The sequence below is a fragment of the Tinamus guttatus genome, unplaced genomic scaffold (assembly GCF_059628265.1).
Source record: "Tinamus guttatus ecotype Peru unplaced genomic scaffold, ASM5962826v1 Tinamus_guttatus_pri_ptg000681l, whole genome shotgun sequence".
Taxonomy (NCBI): domain Eukaryota; kingdom Metazoa; phylum Chordata; class Aves; order Tinamiformes; family Tinamidae; genus Tinamus; species Tinamus guttatus.
This window is the reverse complement of record NW_028289215.1, coordinates 372,727-393,290: the sequence shown is the minus strand read 5'-3', so window position 1 is coordinate 393,290 and position 20,564 is coordinate 372,727. Positions and strand designations below refer to the sequence as shown.

General features: G+C 35.8%; 1 long non-coding RNA gene across 1 annotated transcript in view; it reads left to right on the top strand.

Annotated features, from left to right (window-relative positions):
- The window catches only part of LOC104564590 (uncharacterized), a 280,262-nt gene extending 260,160 nt beyond the window's left edge, over nt 1-20,102 (top strand). The window contains exon 3 of the long non-coding RNA XR_728316.2: nt 20,077-20,102. This is a non-coding gene — a long non-coding RNA (uncharacterized LOC104564590). The remainder of the gene's footprint in view (nt 1-20,076) is intronic.
- The last annotated feature ends 462 nt before the right edge of the window (nt 20,103-20,564 follow it).

Sequence of the window (20,564 nt, the reverse complement as noted above, 5' to 3'; positions counted from 1 at the left end):
AGTGTTTTATTTTGGTAACTATCTGATTGTTTGAAGAAATACAATACACGAAGAGATCCTGCATCAGGCATATCTGCTTCTCTGAAAGTGTGTTGTGGTCTCCAGATCAAGTTGCAGGAGTTAGGAACCTTCATAGATTTTAAAATCTGCTAGTGAATGTCTAGTTAAACAGTTTTTCAAGAACAATGACCTGATTCTCAGCTTCATTGGCTTCTGATCCTTATTTTCCATGTCCCATTTTCCCCCAACAATATGAAGTTTTTGCACTGCATGTAGAGCAATCTGCTCTTCAGCGTTTGCATGCCCTGTATGGCCCTGTATGGCAGGGAAGACTCATTTAAATTTTAAGTCCATCTCCTTGAACGAGTTCCTACTGGTTCCTACTTCATTTTGCTTTTTAATTTCTTTGCTATAGCTCATTATTAGTCAGTCCTAAATTCTTCTGTTTTTATTTCTCTTGAACTCCTGCCCAAATCTATGCTGACACATTTCTTCATGCATCACCACTGCTGTCATAGAGGCATCTAATCTGAAGGCTCTGCTTTGGCAGAGATGAATGGAGAGGAGCAAACCATGGCTTCTTGTGTTTTTCGGGTGATACTGCTGGCTGAGCAGTGCTTGTCCTCAGCTCCGGGAGCAGCGACCCCTTGTCCCCCTGGTGTTTTCATTTCTTATCTAGCCCTGAACTTGACTGGTACCTTCAAGAGGATCACAACAGCAAGGTTTTTCAATCTCTCTTTGCTTAATTTCTATATCAGTAGCATGTTTTTAATTGAACTTCTGACATTCTGAGGAAGTCCAGAAGGACTGACCTTCTGCAGAGAAGCTCGGCAGAGAAGGACCTGGGGGTCATAGTGGATGACAAGCTAACCATGAAACAGTAGTGCCCCTGTGATCAAGAAGGGCAATGGGATCCTGGGGTGCATTAAGAAGAGAGTCTTCAGCAGGTTGAGGAAAGTGATCCTGCCCCTCTACTCAGTCCTGGTGAGGCCACATCTGGAGTATTGTGTCCAGTTCTGGGCTCCACAGTACAAGAGGGATGTGGAGCTGCTGGAGAGAGTCCAGCGCAGGGCTACAAGGATGATCAGGGGCCTGGAACATCTGCTGAATGAGGAGAGGCTGAGGGAGCTGGGCCTTTTCAGCCTGGAGAAGAGAAGGCTGAAAGGGGAGCTAATCAGTGTATAAATACCTCAAGGGAGGGAGTGAGGAGGATGGGACCAGCCCCTTTTCAGTGATGACCAGCGATAGGATAAGAGGAAACAGCCACAAACTGAAGCACCAAAAATTCCACAGAAACTTAAGGAAAAATTTCATGACAGAGAGGGTGACAGAGCACTGGAACAGTTTTCCAAGAGAGGTTGTGGAATCTCCTTCCCTGGAGATCTTCAAAACCCGCTTGGATGCAGTCCTGTACCACGTGCTCTAGGTGACCCTGCGTGTGCAGGGGTTTGGACTAGATGACCTCTAGATGTCCCTTCCAACCTTAACGATTCTACGATTCTATGGCACTGGCATTGTGTGGGAAACAACAGGGAGCAGAGTTTGACCTTGTACTCATCACTAATATGTGCCAAGAAGTGGGTAATTCTCTTCATTTACCATTCCTTTACGGAATTAGTTCTTAAACACTGATTATTGTTGGTGTGGTGTTATGCAATGTGCTACTAAATTCCCCATGAAGCTGGTGCTGTTGCCATGTCAGGTTCTGTATTCAGATGCTTTATTTTAAACCATCTTTGAAATTTTAATTCAGAGGGAAATTTTATTTTGGCAGTCATAGTGTGTGAGGCTTTTAGGAGCTTAGTTTCTGTGAGGATTTGTAAGTGCAGCTCAAATCTTTCTTAAGGAAATATCAGTCACTAAACAAAACAGAATGATATCAGCCTTAATTGGAGACTTGTTCTATTTAAAAAAAAAATAAAAATAAGATGTGTTTTCTTAGAAGAAAGTACTTAATACAAAATAAACACAGTAATGTGACTAAAAGAGTATATACTATTGGAGCTGAAGATAAGTTGAGACTGAAAAGAAATAACTTAATCTTAATTTAGTAAAGCTGGTTAAAGGACAACTAAGACAAATATTAGTCATATAGTGCACTTGAACTAACACTCAAACCTATATGCTTATATTGACATCGACTGTGCTTTGTAGAGATGCTAGGTCACAGTCAGCACTTCACTGTGTTTGAATCAACCAGTTGCTTTCTTATTCAGGCTCTTAGAAATACAGTATCCTTTCATTGGTATGTCTCTCCACTTTTCTATAACATAGAGGAATAACAAACTATAGACCCAACATAAACTGTGTAGATTTAGCTAAAAATATATTTTGTCTATCTGAATTCTTAATATATTCCATTTCTTCTGTTATAATTTTGTTTTAATTGGTTTTACAGTGTGAATGGAACTTGACTTTTAAGACTCATCCAACCATAACAATTAAAAGTAAGCATACACATACACACCTCTGCTCTTATAATTTTAGCTATTTTAAATATTTTATTAATTAGCATCATCAAAGAAAAAGACAAAAAACTTTCCTTTGACAAAATTCATTTGCCATTTAATTATTTTTAGGATTAGGATTTATGATATTTCATAGTTTATTGTTTGAAATACAAGCCCTTAGCAAAATTAAGGTTTTTGTGAAATTTACTAAAAATCACTTAGCAGGTCTTTTTCTTTTTTCTTCCTTTTTTTTTTGTATTTATGTTTCAATTTTTAATTTTAAATTATTTTTTTCCAAGTTTGAAAGGTGTTTTGTTGCATGGGTTACAATTAAATAGTAACAGTGCCTAATAAAATAGACAAAAAATGACAGGATGTCAGTGGCATTGCTTCCACTACTGATAGATTAATATTCTGAATTAGAAGTGTTCAAAAATGTACTCAATCTGTGTCACACGCAAAGCAATGGGGAGTCAGAAAGTTTTATTATTTGGCTTATTTTATGACCGGCTAATGCAAACCTCCAAACATTGACTCAAATCTTAAGAAAAACAAAATATGGACCTCTACAATTACATATATGGTTTTTTCCTCTCCAGTCTTGGCTTTCTGTATTTTTACCCCAGGTTACTGTTAATCTGTGAATATGCCTCCAGCAAGGTGATAGACAGCATAGGAAGACAGGTATGTGTGCTGATGGTTTCAACCATTTGCACCCCACAGTCATGGTCCCTTGGATCGTCTGTGTCCTGGGGCAGCAACCTGCCAGCTGCCTTACACCTGGTAGGGCCATGGTTTTGGTGTATCCTAGCAGAAATGTCAAAGGAAAATAAAATCTTTAAAATAATATTTTTTTCTGAAAAACAAACAAAAAACAAACAAACAAAAAACCTATTAAGCAGATTTCTTGAAGGTATAAATGAGATTTTGAAAATACAAGTGCAATGATGAGGTTTAAAAAGTACTGGCTAACTCTGCTTTAAATTTTAACAGTATAGCCCTCTAGGTACATTGTGGGGGTCTGATAATAGTTTTAGAGTAAGGAAAAGAAAGAAATTGCATTGTAATTCTGATTTATGATGAAAAAAAAAAGAGAAAATCCTTTATTTGTTGAGTATAAAGTGGTTTGAGACTAAGACCCAATGGAATAGCTGATTCTTTAGCTTTATGTAGCAAAGTAAATTTGAGCTGTACTTAACAAGCAGAATTGCATTTGAATTGCTCTAGGAAAAAATCAGTTTTGATCTCTTTATTACTTGTAATTTAATATGTTCAGAGGTGAAACAATTTAAGAACATAATGTTCAACACAGAGGGCTGAGTTTTGCATTGTATGCGACACAGAATTTATACTTTGTGTTAAAGCCTGAGGCAAGTGTGCATTTTAAGATCTGATTTGCAGTAACACAGTGCAAGCTTCTTTGCCGAAAATCTGAGTGTAATCATAACTCTGTACTTCCTTTTTGCTCTGTGATTATGTAATCAGAAAGGATCTGCAATACATAATTATCATCTTTTATAATGTTAAAAATTCATATTTTGGAGTTTATATTAATCTACATTAAGGAATCTGAATAAAAAGATTATTAATCTAAATATCAGCTACTTAGTCAACTGAGAATATATTATTATAATTTCAGGATGCCCAAATTAAATGAGTTAGCACTCATTTTTATTAATTAAATTATCGTAGGCAAAATGAGTAAGGAGAAATATTTCATGTCTTAAAACTGTTGCAGTTACAATTTCTTTACATAGTGGAGTTATTCAGCTTCTTACTTTATTTCCTTCTTTTTCTTTATATGCAAGTTCAAATACCAATATCAATGATAACATGACTTTTGTAGCACTATGATAATACAGCTTTTGTAGCACTATGATAACACAGCTTTTGTAGCACTAATAACTGGACTGTGCATTGAAAATATTCCCAAAAGACTACTTTGGATGTGAAACCAGATTTAGTACAAAATCAGAAAAGCCTAGTGCCTATGAACATATAATACCTAAAACTAAATTAACTAAATATGTTACAGTTGACAAAAAAAGAAATCATCTTCTTCATATACCTTCATCAGTTATCAAAAGAGAGAGAGAGAAGAAGAAAAAAAAGAAAGAAAAAAAGAAAGAAAGTTGGGTGTCTTTTTCCTTAGATCACTTCTTGGTTTAGTACATTTTGGTAAATAATGTCAGCCTCACATAAAAAAAAAAACACACTGCCAGATTAACTGGTCTCTTTATTTTTAACAAATGTAATTTCTCTTCTTCCAGATCAAACTAAGAAAGGATCTCAGGCATGTATACCTTCATTGCCTGTGCCAGAAATGAGAAAAATGCTATTAAAAAATAGCTTGAAGGTAAAATTTTGGTCAATAGGGAATACAGATTTTTTTTTTTTTTAAAAAAAGGACTAATCTCCTTCTTCTTGGACCAAACAGTCTCCCACTCCCTTTACAGAAGGATACCCTCTGTAATCTGGAGGTTCCTCAGTAAGATTAATTGTATTTTTTCCCAAGAATACCCATAAAACTGTGACCTAACACAGCACAAAATGTAGATGGAGACATATTTCTTCTGTTTCTCCATTCTTCTTCATGTATAAAAGGATGCCATGTTATAGAAAGTGAAGTTTCCCTCTACCAAGGAGGTCAGAATGCAGCACTGAGCACTGGGAAGAAGATGTTCTCAATGCAGAAAATGTAGATGATAAGTCACAGCAGTGGTTTGGAAATGGACTTTCTGAGCAAATGAGCAAAATTCAAGCAAAGTCCATCTGAAAGGAGTGATTTGTCACCTTTGCTGGCTCAGCACCGGACTTGTTATCGTATATCTCCCATTAGACAGCCACTGTGCGGCTTATCAGCAGCCCAGCACAGGGAGTGCAACAGAGTTTGGCCGCGGTGTCTTCACTCCGCTCCATCCTCTGTTACTCCCCTTTGCAGCTGTAAGGAGGGCAGGTTGTGCTGCCCAGGGAACCGTGGAGGAGCGGAGTCCGTGCGTACCAACCATCCTGGAAGTGGCAACTGTGTAGCACCCCAAGCAGGCCTCTGTAATGCCAAAACTTCTGTTAGGCCCTAGTCTTTCTCTAAGTTCCCTCTTTCAATCAATTCTTCCACACTTTTCAGAAAAAAATACAGGATGAATTTGTGGAACGGTAACTATGTAGTTCCTTCATAACTATAGCATATTACAAATACAAAGAATTCTTTAGTGCATTTCCCAGTATTTTTGTATGGTACAACTTAATTACACCAGGAAAAAAAAAAAAAAAAAAAAAAAAAAAGCGAAGTGAAACATTCGTCAGTAAAAAATAGACTTCTGAATGAGTAGGGGAGTAGCCCATCATAATCACCTGTTTTTCTGCAGAAGAGGACTTCATTCAAAACTAATGAAGGATAGGTGGTTACACAGTACTGTGCCTTTGCTACTGTAGTGCCTCTCTCAGCACTGATATAACCATATGGCTTTTGGTAAACTTAGACTGTAAAGATGACTACACTGAAATTGTTTAAGCATCACACACATTTTACTACTGCTAAATTAATGCCATATGCCTCTCAACAGACTTGGAATATTTATACTGAACTTCCCTACTCAGGTTTAGATGACATGCTATTATATGGAGTTTGGCAGGATATCATTTGTTCTTTAAAAAGGATTCAAAATGCACTAATATACAACACAAAAGAGAAAATTGTTAAAGCAATGTACTAACAGCAGCCTAGTGATCCATAGCATATTCAAGACCTGAAAATAGTATGAAGCATCTGGTGATTCTGGGTATTTATCTAATATATTGACTATTCAATTCACCTCGTAACAAGTTCTGAACAGGCTACATAAATGATTTCAGTTACTTCATACAGGCTTATTCCCAGCTGAAGCTACAAAGAAGATGTTGAAAACAGACCACTACATTTAGCATATTATGAAAACCATTTCCTCTTGAAAAGAGGAAAAGAAGGTAACCAATGAATGATAACATACCCAGAAGTCTTTCCACATAGTTTGAATTATCAGAGTCCATATTGGTTCTGTAACCTCTCTTTCTATAGGACTTATCTATTGTGAGGGAGACTAGGGATTAGAACATGTTGTGAAGAGGGGTTGTGGAGCCTCCATCCTTGGAGATATTCAAAACTCATCTGACCAAAATCCTTGGAAATGTGTTCTAGATCATCTCATTTCAGCGGAGGGTTGGGCCTTATCTCCAGAGGTCCCTTCCAACCTCAAACGTTCCATGACACTGTGCCTCTGTGATCATGGCCACCATTTATTATCAAACACACTGAGAGAAAAGGTTCTTCTGAGACGGAGGCAGCTTAAAAGGGGATCTTATTATTAATTATTATATTTATTTTTTCTTGCTACTGTATTAAGTTTTCTGGAAGCTATGGAATTTGGCCTAAAAATAGAACTATAGCTTCTCTCTTTGGTTTTGTTTTTATTGATTCCATTGCTTCTTTATAACAAAAAGATAAGAGCTTATATTTTAACTTAAAAAGTGCCATTATACTTCCAGGTAGATTTATCCTTTATTTATTTCCTCTTTGCTCTTAAAACAACTATATTTTTTAATGAATCATTTAAACCCATGCATTGTAGTTGACTTCTGGATTTCAATTTTAACTCTATTCCAAGGCAATTAGGGTGGCATATGTAGTTAGGGCAGCTAGTGTTCCTCTGTTTCAGACTATTTGTTTCCCTCTCTCTCTCTCTTTTTTTTTTTTTTTCTGCTAGTCCTCCTCATCCTCCCCCATTTTTTTTACCACTCATCCTATAGTAGGATATTGGTAAAGGACATCAAAAATAACAAATCATACAACCTCTATGTCTGCAACCTTCCTCTGTCCTGGGCTTTTCTTTTTGCTTATTTTAATTTATTTTAATTTATTTTAATTTATTTTCCTACTCCTACTTCTCTTATCAATGCTTCTCGCTCATTCCATGCTTTCCTCAGGCCTGGAAATACAGTCCTGGATCCAGGCCATTCACTTAAGGTGTTTAAATGTTACCTGCTTTTAACTTGGGGCTGTCCATTTCTACACTAAAGAAATCCACAGACAGAGGTTAATAACACTTTCCTGTGCTTTTCATTTGGTTTGTGCTCATCCTATACTGATGCAATTAATGATATAGTTTTTCTATTAGGACTTTTAAAGCACTTGCAATGTGAGACATAGTAGAATATTTGCTACTATGATGCCTATGTTTAATTCAGCTTCTGCAGCTGCCTAGTAGGAAGCACTGAAAATGCTTGTGTACCCTCTTTCATGGTTAGGATGGGATTTTTTTTTTTTTCTACGAAGTAATTAAGTAAATATAGCTTTAGTTGAAGGACTTAATTGTTAAGATAAAGATTTTAATTGCTTTGAGGTCAATGTCTCAGTAGCGGTTGTTTCTTCCCTAGTAACTCTGACAGGCTCTGCCCATTTTGCTTTTCATCTCCTCTTCACTCTTTTTTACAGTAACCTTGGTAATTATCAGTGATACAGGATTTGCTTTAAGTTTATCCAGTGCCTCAAGGAGAAAATCATAGGGCCTATGCCCTTATACTACCCTTATACATCCTCTATAGGTAGATTGTCATCTAGGTCTACCATATGTCTTGGCCTTGTGAATCATCATCTCTCAGTATGGTGCTTTAAAAGTCTTTGTCCTAATATCTGTTTTAACTTTCTTGTTTCATCTTTACCAAGCTAGTGCACTGCATCCTCTGCTTTTAGGACTGTTCTTAACCTTCCTTCACAACATTTGTACAGACAGTTCTGTTTTCTTTTAGATTCTTATTTTCATTTATTACTTGAATGCTTTTTGATGATTTTGTTCATGTACTTTTTGATAGTGCGTAACACAACCGGCAGAAAGGCTGATCCCTTTATAGTGATTTTTAACCTTTGTACTTATTGACCCTTTTATAAATTTCAAGTGCTTTTCCTGCAGCAAGAGAGAAGGCTTAGAGGTCTCAGTTTCTCTTTGGTTCTTCACCTCTTGCGAGGCTTAAAGAGGCATAGCTGAGCCATATCTGTACCTTAGTCAACCACTTTTAAAAAATAATTTATTGAGAATCTCTCCTCAAAATAAGCACAGGATTTTCAAACCTCATTTCTCTGCTTTCGCTCAGAATTTCAGCAGTCTCTTAAAGTTCTAGCTCAGCAGTCCCCATTCTCCATCAATTTTTACACTCCAAATCTTCCTATTGCCAAAAAGGAACATACCATATATAATCGTGACAAGTATTTCTTGTTAGTGCTGTTAATATTTTAATAGTTCACATTATATCATTAACACAGGAAAGCCTAACTTCAATATATAAGAAGACTTTCCAAGGATCAGTCCCTTTCCAATATGCCCTGGGGTAGCAGGGTTCAGGCAGGTTTGTCAATAGTCACTGAAGGTTAGACAGTGTTTATCTTGCTAAGCTTAAATGACCCCAGACATTGGCAAGTGCAGTCAAAAGCTGAGATATGCACTGTCAGGCACATGCAAAGCTTACTACTGTGGCATTTAAGGGGCCAGAAGTCTTAGGAAGTTTAAGAACATGGAGTTTCAAAGTAGTAAATCTATATTTTATTGATCACTTCCTTACCTAACTGGTAAATAAAAAAACTTTTCTATTTTTGGAAGATGTCATAGAAACAAGTAAGCTTAATTAAATCCCATATGAGTCTTTTTTTTTTTTTCAGTTTTCAAAACTTTTTTTTTTTTTCTTTTTCCAGTTTTCATGTGTAGATTCAAGTTACTTACATGGCACAACCATTCTTTAATTGATGGTTAGATACTATGTACAGTTAAAGATCTCTAAAACCAAATTAAGATCTATTGATCATTGCATCCTTCCCTGATTATATAGCTTCTGTTGCAACACTAATGTTGTTACACTAACATAACACTTACACTTACAACTTACAACACTTAACAACTTACAAATGGTTTTATAACACTATAACACGCGATAATTTTTCCAAATTAAAAGGTAGAAGACCCTGATACATCTGACAAGCAGATTCCAAGAATGTATTTTATGAATTCAATAGGAAGTAGGGCACAGATAATTGTTTATGATGAATAGAGAATCTATTCAGATGTAAACAGTATTAGATTTTTTTTAAAGTAAATATTTCCCTTGCACAATGCATCTGGATACTCACTCTGATATTCTGATATAAGGTTTGGTAAAATTGTCATTTGATTTTCGCGATGTATTCAGAATCATTACAGCTGGGATTCACTTGAAAGATTAGGTTTTTCACACAGACTCTTCAAGCCCAAACCCGTTATTCATTTGATGCCAATCAAATTAAAATAAATGAATTAAAAAGTTCAAAAGAACTTCTAAACTTAATGTACATAATTCAGGCCCTTTAGCACAGGAGTTATGATTTTTAACATTACCAATATATTTTGCATGAGCTTGAGAGTGCAGGGTGCTAGGGCTGGGGTGAACTTGCCTTCATTTTAACCTGTCCCCACTAGCGTCTGGTGGCCATTTTGACGTTGTCAGAGCTGAGGTCTGTGACTGCCAGATCTGGCCAGTGCTTGAAGAATCATATCTCCATCCCATTTCATAGCTTTCATAGAATTGCATTAATTTATTAATCTTATTATTTATTGTCGTATCTTCGTTTAGGATTTGGTTATCTAGAGTATCCAACTTAAACTGATCTAACCAATTTTAAGATAACGTTATCTTTTATAGTATTTTTATTCATACATCAAATCACTTGAGAATGAACAAAATCATTCCTAAGTAAACAAAAAATCAAAAACAAATAACAAACAAACAAAAGAACAAGAGGTGTCAGTAAGGGATTTTTCCTGAATGATCTAAATTGACTTACAGCCACTGGATCCTTCTCTATCAATGTCTCCTTGCTCTCCTAAAGCCTAGGATCCTGTTTAAATAATAATATCCACAAGTTGGGAATACATAAGACTTTTTTTATTCTATCTTTTTGTTCGTTAACTCACATCTTTTTTTACCCATTTGGATTGTACATAGCCCTCAGATGAATAGCTTATCCATTTATCTTTGTTTCATGTGCATCAGAGTTATAGAGAAATTCATCTATATCTTTACTAAATCCAGGGTTTTTCTAATTAACAGGTTCTGTGAACTAGGCTCTCTGGAGCACTTTGCTTTTGCCCCATCCAGGAGGAAGAACTTGAGCAACCTAAGCTGGCTATATTTGAATGGGGAGTAGAACTGGAAGACAACTCCAGAGTGCCCTTCCCATCTAAATTATTTATAACTCTGTGACTTTGTGGCTTAGACTTATTTTCTATGACAGCCTCTTTTGCCAGCTGTCCTTGCCTTGTGTCACCTACCTGCCAGCAGATTAGAAGGCATTACTTCAACCAGGTCCTCCAGGTGCATAGATATTTCTTCTTTTTCATGTTTCACAAACACACTTTTTTGTGTGTGTAAAAAGCCTTTTTTTAAAAAAAAAAAGTCTTATATTACTAAACAAATATGATGTGAATATGTTTTTGCAGCAGCATGGAAGTGCTATATTTCTCATCCTTTTGTTTGTTTGTTTGTTTTGTTTTGTCTTGATTTTGTTTTTCTTCCCTTTTGTAAGGATCCACCATCCCTGTAGCTATCTCACCTATGCAGACATCATTGCTTACAAATTACAAAGCTGGCCCTTGCACTTCAGGTTAATATTGCTAGAAGAATTGTTGAATTGAATTTGCTTTCTTAGGGTAAATAAGTAATAAGTAACTACAAGCATTTTTTTCACTGTTATGAGTACAACTGTAGTATTCTAACATGAATTAACATTACTTTTTATTGCAATAGCTCTTTGGCCAGTTTCCGGACTTTTCAGCAATTTTTTGTGCCATATGCACTAACTTATGTGTGTCTTCACATTCAAAATTACAACAATTTATTTAAGAAATGACTCCGCACCCAATTGCAGCATACATGAATGATGATTATTCACTCAGCCATTAAGGCTTTAGGATGGGACTATTTACCAAGAATGGAAGACATAATTTTATTCTGAAAATAGAATTCAGCAACTGGACAGCAAGCCTGAATGCTAGGTCTCTGAAGATTAAGTTGTTGACCTTAATCAGGGAGAAGATTGAAAGACAAATTCTACATGACTATATATGTATTTGCACATATAAACATATGCACATATAATAGAAAGGAAAGGACAGCTAATCAGCTTTGAAGCCAAAACTTTAACATAAATCTGGGGGCAGAGACAGCTTTTAGACACAAAGAGTGTTAAAATATGAAATAAATGCTCTAGTTGTGAAGTAGTTGAATAATGCCAGAGCAGTGCAACTTACTAACATTTGACTACATAACTCCTTCAAAGATATATTTTACTCCAGAAAAAAAATTATAACCTGTATGGATGGCTTTTGTGGATATAGTGCTGCTTTGGTTCAATTGGACCTTGAAATCTTTTAATCCCTAATTTCCCATTTTCATCATCTTTGAAGACTACTGGGGAAAACAGGATTTCCCTCATTGACATTTTTATGTTCATAGGACTTGCATCTATACATTAAAGTAGCAACAAAATCAAATTTCATGCTTCAAAGCTTTAGCCAGTCATCAGAAGAGTGAAGGAGTGCATTTTCTTCAACATTTGCTTGATAAGCAAATGGTTAGATATGGTTTTTTTTTTTTTTTTTTTTTTCTCTCATCTTCTTCCTCTGTAGAATCAGAGACGGGCTGCAACTATAGACTAGCAGGTAGAACAGATGCAAATATACTTCCTAGATGTTTTGCTGGTGTATCTGCTGACATGCATGTTGATTACCAGATTTTTTATTCAAATAGGAAATTTGCCCATATCGATTTGACCTTGGAAGATTTCTTAATTTTCTGCCATTCTTAATTTTCTACAGAGTAAAGCAAGTGGACTGAGACCCGGGAGTATCGTAATGTAAGGTTGTTTTTTCATCTCCTGGATTTTGTAGTCAAAGTAAATGTAAAACTATCAATTCTCAAAAAGCAGTGACACAGCAGAGCGCAGTTTTATTGAGATATCTAGTACAGTTTACATGCACCAAACAAAAACAAAATAAAACAAACAAACAAACAAACAAAAAAACCAAAAAACCCTGCATCCAGAGCCTGCACAGCCATACTGTGATGCCATGACCTAGACAGGGACAAAAGCATATAAGCATTACAGATATGTTTTTTAAGAAAAAGGAAGCTAGTAACCCTTGTGACACTGTAAAAGGTGGCAGTTTGAAAGTCGTAGTGGTGGTGATGGGAAACAGGTATCAAATACTGTGTTAGCTCTATGCCTGACTCTGGCAGTATCAGGTTCACGAACAGTCTGTCAACTGTAGGTCCAATTGCCTCCCCAAACAAGTAGTCAAGTTCACAAACAGTATGATTTATTCAAATGCAACATTTACAAAGCAGCTTTCAGATGTCAGTACAGGAAATTCTCTACTACAATGTGGGATTTTTAGCTAGCTCTGATGTACAAATTTGCAGTCATCACTCACCCCAGAAGATGGGAGAGGGCTCTCAGTCTCGAGTCTCCTCAGGCAGCATGCCAGTCCAAGCGGAGGAAAGGGGGATCAGCCCATTGACTGACCCAAGAGTTACAATGGATTCTTCCCTCTCGTTTCTTAGTCTTCTCAGGTGGCGTTCCAATCTGAGGAGACGAAAGCGGCTTGGTCCATTGGCTGAATCCAGAGTTACAACAGATTCTTCCCCCTGCTTTTCCTCCTGAGTTCACCTTTTATACTTTTCTTTACATTCAGGTGGAGCTTGAGTGACTACAGTCATACTTAATATTGCTATTTATTGATGAAAAAGTTTCTCGCTTTCATTTAAAGGCACAGTCACTCGAAAATCTAGAGCGCATGCTCAGTGAGGAGTGGTCATACCTAGGAAGCAGGTAACTTTTAGGATGGAGGTGTGTTTTGACATTACAATGAGCTTGTAATTAGCAAAGTTCAAGCAAAGTTCATCTGAAGGGGTGATTTACCACCTTTGCTGGCTCAGCACTGGACATGTTATCATATATCTCCCATTGGATGGCTACTGTGAGGCAACAGAGTTTGGCCGCGGTGTCTTCACTCTGCTCCATCCTCCATTACTCTTCTTTGCAGCTGCAAGGAGGGCAGATTGTGTTGTCCAGGGAACTGTGGAGGAGCAGAGACCGTGCGTATCAACCATTTGGGAAGTGGCAACTGTCTATCACCCCAAGCAAGCTTCTGTAATGCCAAAACTTCTATTAAGCCCTAGTCTTTCTCTAAGTTGCCCCTTTCAAGCAATTCTTCCACAGAAACTCATGCAAAAGCCATCAGTCTGCACCCCATGAGGGACAAGGTACCAGAGCCCAGCATCTCCATGGCACCCATGATGGGTCAAAATGGGATGGAACAGGATGGGGACTACTTTGCTAAAATAAAACTTGTTGCCAAGAAATTAAAATTCGGAATCTGGAATTGGAATTCAGAATTGCTCTAGTAATCCTCCTAGTCCTGAGATTCCTGAATGTACTCTGCAATTCACAATGCAATTTCATTTTTTAATGTATTTAAACACCATTATGGTAATTTGATATGTTTGTACATTTGTGTTTGTGTATGTTGCTTTTTTTTTTTTTTTCTAATTCCCCTCAAATTAATTTCTTATCAAAACCTCCTAAATTCTATTGAATTTTAAAGAGTTATGCAATGAACCAAACAAAAGTACATTTCAGGAAATGCTGCAACAGAACTGAGGTTAAAAATACAAAGTGTGTAAAAACTTCTTTGAGAACATTAAAGGTGTTCATGAGTAAGTGAAGGAATTTGGTCTATAATTATAATTGAGCCTCAAGAGTCCTTCACTTCTGCTAAGAAATTCTATTTGATAGGCACTTCTGCTAACTACTTTTATTTTACTCTAAACAGGAAGAGATATTTAGTGGTTGCTTCTTTATGTACATCAAGTAACAGAGCTCTTTAGTGCTTTAAATGCTCAAAATAAAGCCTACAAAAATGCTCAAAATAAAGATTTTCATGTTAATTGAGGGCTTTCATTGGGAATTAGAGATTAAGAAGAATTTATTGAGTGTACCTCTGTGTACACAGGACAACAAAAAATACAGCAAAATCCCTCCTTCTTCCTCAAAAGGAAGTACTTTTGAGTGGCTTAAAGAGAAGCAAAGTGATAGCACACCTTTCCCAATATTGTTGAAAAGATAGGCATATATTTTTGAATCAGAAACCAGAGAAGAAAGAAAAAGAAGAAATCAAAAAAACAGAAAAAAATAAGAAAATGCACCTAGAAATCAGTTCTTGCTGTAAAGTGTTTCAGATGATGGCTGTATTTGTGTTTTTACAAAGTAAAACAGAGTCCATTTTCGGACATAAATAAAGCAGAATAAGTAATGGTTACTAGTAAATTCTTAACACAAGGGTCAATATATTTATTATCTTCATGTATTCTTTGAAGATTTTCAAAGAGATTTTCTCTCTCTGTTTTATTTCCTCTGTTTGAAAAATCATTTTTTACCAAGTTTCCTCCAGTCTCAAGCTTGACATATCTTGAATCAACTTAGAAATAACTAATCATCAACTTAGAAATAACTGAGTTTAATGTTTTTATGAATACTTATAGAAGATGAAAGAGTATGATATCATTTTTGCTAAGCATTTTCCCTAGAACTTATGCTTCTGATATAAACTTGGGAAATATTTTCCCATCCTCAAAAATCATATGAGTAACATGTAAAAGTTTGTTAGAAGGAAGTGCTCACTGGTATGTTATTTCTGTGATGGCTGAGGGAGGACTATTTCTTGTTATTTTAATAAGTAATTTTGAGATGAGTCATACTATGAGTGCTGCATCTGACAGCAAAAATTAATTCTTCTCCCCTGTATTTTCTGAGCAGAAAGAGGGCTTTTGTGTCAGCATCTTGTCTGTTTTTTTTTTTTTTTTCCTACTTTAACCAATAGATCAAATGAGAGACATTACTTTTCTTTACAAGTCTTGCCTTTGTAGCTAGGTTCTGTCTTTGCACAGCTGTGTCATAAGGCTGACTTTAGTATGTTGCTTTTCATCGTGGCCAGAAGCATATATGTAAATGTTAATGGTGAAGCTTAACCTTTTTATAGCACTGTCAACTATATATTGGCATCTGCTTCCTGGGCCCCTTTTCTCAGAAAATGTAAATGACTTAGTCCTTCTGGCAGGGAATCTCAGCATACATAATAGAAGAGAGAGACAATAATGCACTGTGCTCCTTTAGTGCCTCACTGAAGTAGCAGACAGCCCAAAGCTTCATGCTTATCTGCTGCTTTCATTCAGGAGCAGAAGTGATGTTTCCTTCTGTTCCCAACTGATAACAAGTGCAAAAATACAGGCAAAAATAACTTTGGGCTTTGTCAGGAAAAAAAAAAAAAAAAAAACAAATTGGTGGGCTGATTGGCAAGAAGGTGCTGAGAATGTGCATGGCTTTGCAGAGCCTGAAAGGCCTGAGGTGAAAATACAGGAAAGTGAAAATGAATTCTAGGAAACAAAGGAAGGAAAAGCCAAAGAGAGGACATAGGTAAAGATAGGGAAAGAAAAGTCTGAAAGAAAACGTAAGAATTAAAAAAAAAAAAAAAAAAAAAAACTGAGAGAAAAGGTCCGCTTCGTTGCAGTGAAAAATATGCACACATTTTATTTCCCTACAGCAGGCAAGAGATGGGAAAGCATATCATAGTTCTGTTGCCACACAAGTTCTATTTCTAGCTCCTAGTCAAGAAAGAAAAAAGAGAAGAATTCTGTCTCTAGATGGTATTTCAGTTCTCAGTTTATCTTTTCCACAAGGAAGAGAGGAGAACAGGACACCAATTGGATAAAGGTGTCCTGTTCTCTTCCTTTCCTTGAGGAATTCCACTTTAGAGATACTTAGAAATTTAGAATAATTTTTAATTTAGAAAATATTAATTCGCAAACCCAACTACTAAGGGCATACCTAACACATGATAGAGATTATGACTGAAACAATCCAGAGAGATTTCATTTTCTCTTCTGCATTTAAAGTATCTGCCTTCCCATTCTAAAAGTATAGGGAAGATACCCTTAGATGTATATATTGTCTTATTTTGGAAAAGTTGTTGGTTTTCTTTGTAAGTTTTTAAGAGTTCTTCAAATGTGTCCCTGTGTGAACAATGAAAATTTGAAACTTAAAACATTTCAATGCATGTAAAAACAAAAACAAAACAAAACAAAACAAAACAACTTGACCAGTTCTGCTTGAGATAGCTTTCTAAGTTCAACACTGTAATACTATTGAATTATATTTACCCATTCTCAAGGCTATGTATGCATAGCTTCCATTCAAACTTAAAATTGCAGTAAAGAGTGGAAAAAGTCTTCTGAAAAAATGAATTTATACTAATCATGTAATTCTGAAATTACAAAATGTCCATATAGTAGAAAATTTGGATGTTGCATTCTAAGCAATTGTAATAATTCCTGAAATGAGGAGTCAGTTCTTTATGTCAGAACAGATGTGAATGAGCCTTCAGTTATTAGGAAAATATGCCATGTTGATTTTACAGGATTATGTTAGTTCTTTATAGCATAGTCTAGTCTATGCAAGGAGAACTGCCACTGATATTTTTGCCACTGATATTTTATGGTTTTTGGATCACTTTACACTGCCTTATGAGGAAAGACTGAGAGAGATGAGCCTGTTCAGCCTGCAGAAGAGAAGGCTGAGAGGGGATCTAATCAGTATCTATAAGTACCTCAAGGGAGGCAGTGAGGAGAATGGTGCTGGCCCCTCTTCACTCGTGGCCACCGACAGAACTAGCGGTAATGGTCGCAAACTGAAACACCAAAAGTTCCACAGGAACTTAAGGAAAAATTTCTTAACAGTGAGGGTGACAGAGCACTGGAACAGGCTGCCCAGAGAGGCTGTGGAGTCTCCTTCTCCGGAGATCTTCAAAACCCACTTGGACGCAGTCCTGTGCCACGTGCTCTAGGTGACCCTGCGTGTGCAGGGGGGTTGGACTAGATGACCTCTAGAGGTCCCTTCCAACCTTAAGCATTCTATGATTCTATGATTCTATATATTAGAATATATAGATTATATATATATTCCTATTATCATTTAAAATTAGACTGCAAGAATTAAAATGAAATGTAGACATCTAGACCCAAATGTAGACCTGTTAGCTCTTGAGCTTCAAATTCTACAGCTTTTTAAATATATATATATATATTGTTTCTTTTGTTTATTGCAATCAGTAAATTTATTGCAATAAACAGAACAAACACCGGTAAATATCAATATGCTATTTTGTATTATTAAAACTGCTACTTAGCAAGATGCACACTTCATGGTAAGATCAAATTGAGTTTTGCGCACACACACACACACCAGTAATCATCATTCTTTATAATGCTTAATAATACATGCATAGAGTATTTTCATTGAATCATAATTCTTATTCTTCATACAAAATTATTTTGCTAGGTATATATATTGGAGTCTTGTAAGAAAGTAAGGGCACAGTTCTTAAACTGACTGCTCTGTCTAAAAATTAGTCTAAAATTCTATCCAAATTTGGTCTGTCTTAATTTCACAGAATCACAGACTCACAGAATGGTTAAGGTTGGAAGGGACCTCTGGAGATCATCTAGTCCAACCCCCCTGCTCCAGCAGAGACACCCAGAGCACATGGCACAGGGGGGTTTGGAAGATCTCCAGAGAAGGAGACTCCACAGCCTCTCTCAGCAGCCTGTTCCAGGGCTCTGGCACCCTCACAATAAAGTTCTTCCTCATATGGAGATTAAACTTCCTATGTTTCAACTTACACCCGTAAGAAATTTACAGCGTAATTTGTAAGCACTAACACTAAAATATCTTCATGAAAATTATATTGGATGATGTTAATATAGAAAAGAACCATGGGTGCCTCAATTCCTCACAACACATTTCATATTTTATTATGTTTGAATTTATTCAAATATTCTTGAACTGATTTTTCCAAGTGTTTCTGAATTGAATTGAATTTTTAAAAGGCTTTCTTTGTTTTTCCCTCCTGAGGATTTACTTTTCAAAAATACCTGTATCTGCATTGTTGCTATGTAATCTTTCCCTGAATTCCGCTTAAAGATACTCATACATAACATAGTATATTTCTCCTAGGTGGTTACACTGTAAATGGAAGGATGAAAAATTGTCCTACATGTAGTGTCTCTCCAACTCATGTTTATTTATTGTGTTTAAGGGACCATCCATAAAATATTATTTATTCTTCTTATTTAGTCTTATTATAACCTGCTGCTGATTCATAAACTGTTTACCCTGTAGAAAAAAAAAAAAATCCACATCTTTAAATAAGTTAGTTGTGATTTTCTTAACATTGCTATCCTCCTTCAAGAACTGGCATAGCACATGATCTCTCTATAAAGTTATTCTTTCAAGATAGCGAGCATGTGAAAAACTATACTCTCTGTAGATAAGCATTCATTGTCTTGTGGTAAAATTCTGAGGTATAATATGGTGTTGATTTTTCCTCAAGTTTGTTTGGTGTGGAGATATTACATGGTCGATAAAATAGGGTAAAACTGCTTAAACTTTGATAATGTATATCTGATGAAAGGTTTTTCCTTCCACATCTACTACCTTCATACATCTCTCTGTTCTTTTTGATTTGCCATGATTTGGAAGCTCTGGCTATACCATCAGATAGCACTGTAAGGAATTACTAATTCTGTATTCTATCATCAATAATATTAACTTTTACTGAGAAGCATGATAAAACACATGACTTCCACAGAAGTCACTGAACAAGCTACTGCACTGGGAAGCAAACATGTTGGTCAAGCACAGTTTAAAGTGGTAAATCTTCCTTTTTCTTCTCTTTCTTGTACCTAAAAATAGCTTTCAAGAGGACTTATTGCAACATCTTCTCAGTGAAGTGAAACTGAATAATCTGTAGTTTTCAGGATCCTGCTTTTACTTTTTTTTTTTTTTTTTCCTCTCTTTTTGTAGATGGATGTAGTATTTATAGTTTTTCAGACTGTCAGAACTTACCCTGATCTCCATGGCCTTTCAAAGACAGTTTGGCTTAAAAGTGAGGGTTTTTTCATCAACTATACACAAGAGCAAAAAGATTGGCCTTCTGTTTTAAAAATAATTTTTCGTAATTTTGAAGATTCAAAAGGTAAAGGATGAATGCAGTGAATAAATTGGGGAAAAATAATAATAATATACTAAGACCTAATTAAATGCCAATCTTTATTCTCTGGATATGGATTTAAGGTTTTAAAGTCTAGAGCAGTATTAAAATATTTTGCTCTGTGTTTTCTGCTAGATATTCTCATTTGTCTTCCTTGGAACAAATGTATAAAAAATATATGCCTTCTGTCAATAAATATTTTATGTAAATCTAACTATTACTAATAAATATAATAGTATACTTTATAAGAAGTGATGGTGACAAAATAAAGTATCATTTAAAATATATATATATATGCACTTGTGTTACATTTTCAGGAGAAAATCGGAGAGGAATAGTTTATGTTTCAATCCGTCATATGACTATACTGATGAACTCCTAATGTGACAGGCACAGATAACATAATTAATGTCTTACTGCACTTGTAAGACCATGAAAAAGGTGACTGACACAATATTTTGTTCCAGGTGGGAATAAAAGGTGACTGCTTTCCTGGCCCTTTACAGTCTAGTTAAGCATTTGACTGACAGAATGTTGGCACCAGCCCTGGAAATGCTACTCAGCCTCAACTCCAAGTAAGTTACTAAAAGAACTATAGCTCTTTGTAGGTCCTCAAATACACAAAATAGAAGGTGTTAATTCTCTCTGTGATTTTTATCTGAACATGTATATTGGGGAAAGGAATTTCATTAAGTGTATTATAATTAAAATTGAGAGTAATATTAATCTGAGATTAAAAACAACAACAACAAAACCCTAAAGTTTTAAGTAGAAGAATCAGTTTCTTAGGCTGATATGACACTTGAAATTTTTTGGAACAGTGAGAGCAATCTGATGTCTGATAGTTGTATTAGAAAACCCCTGTAGTATGTGTACATTTGATATTTGTTCCACATCTATATCAATTTTTCTAAGGCAAAAACCACTCATAACCTGAAATAATGTTATTACTGAC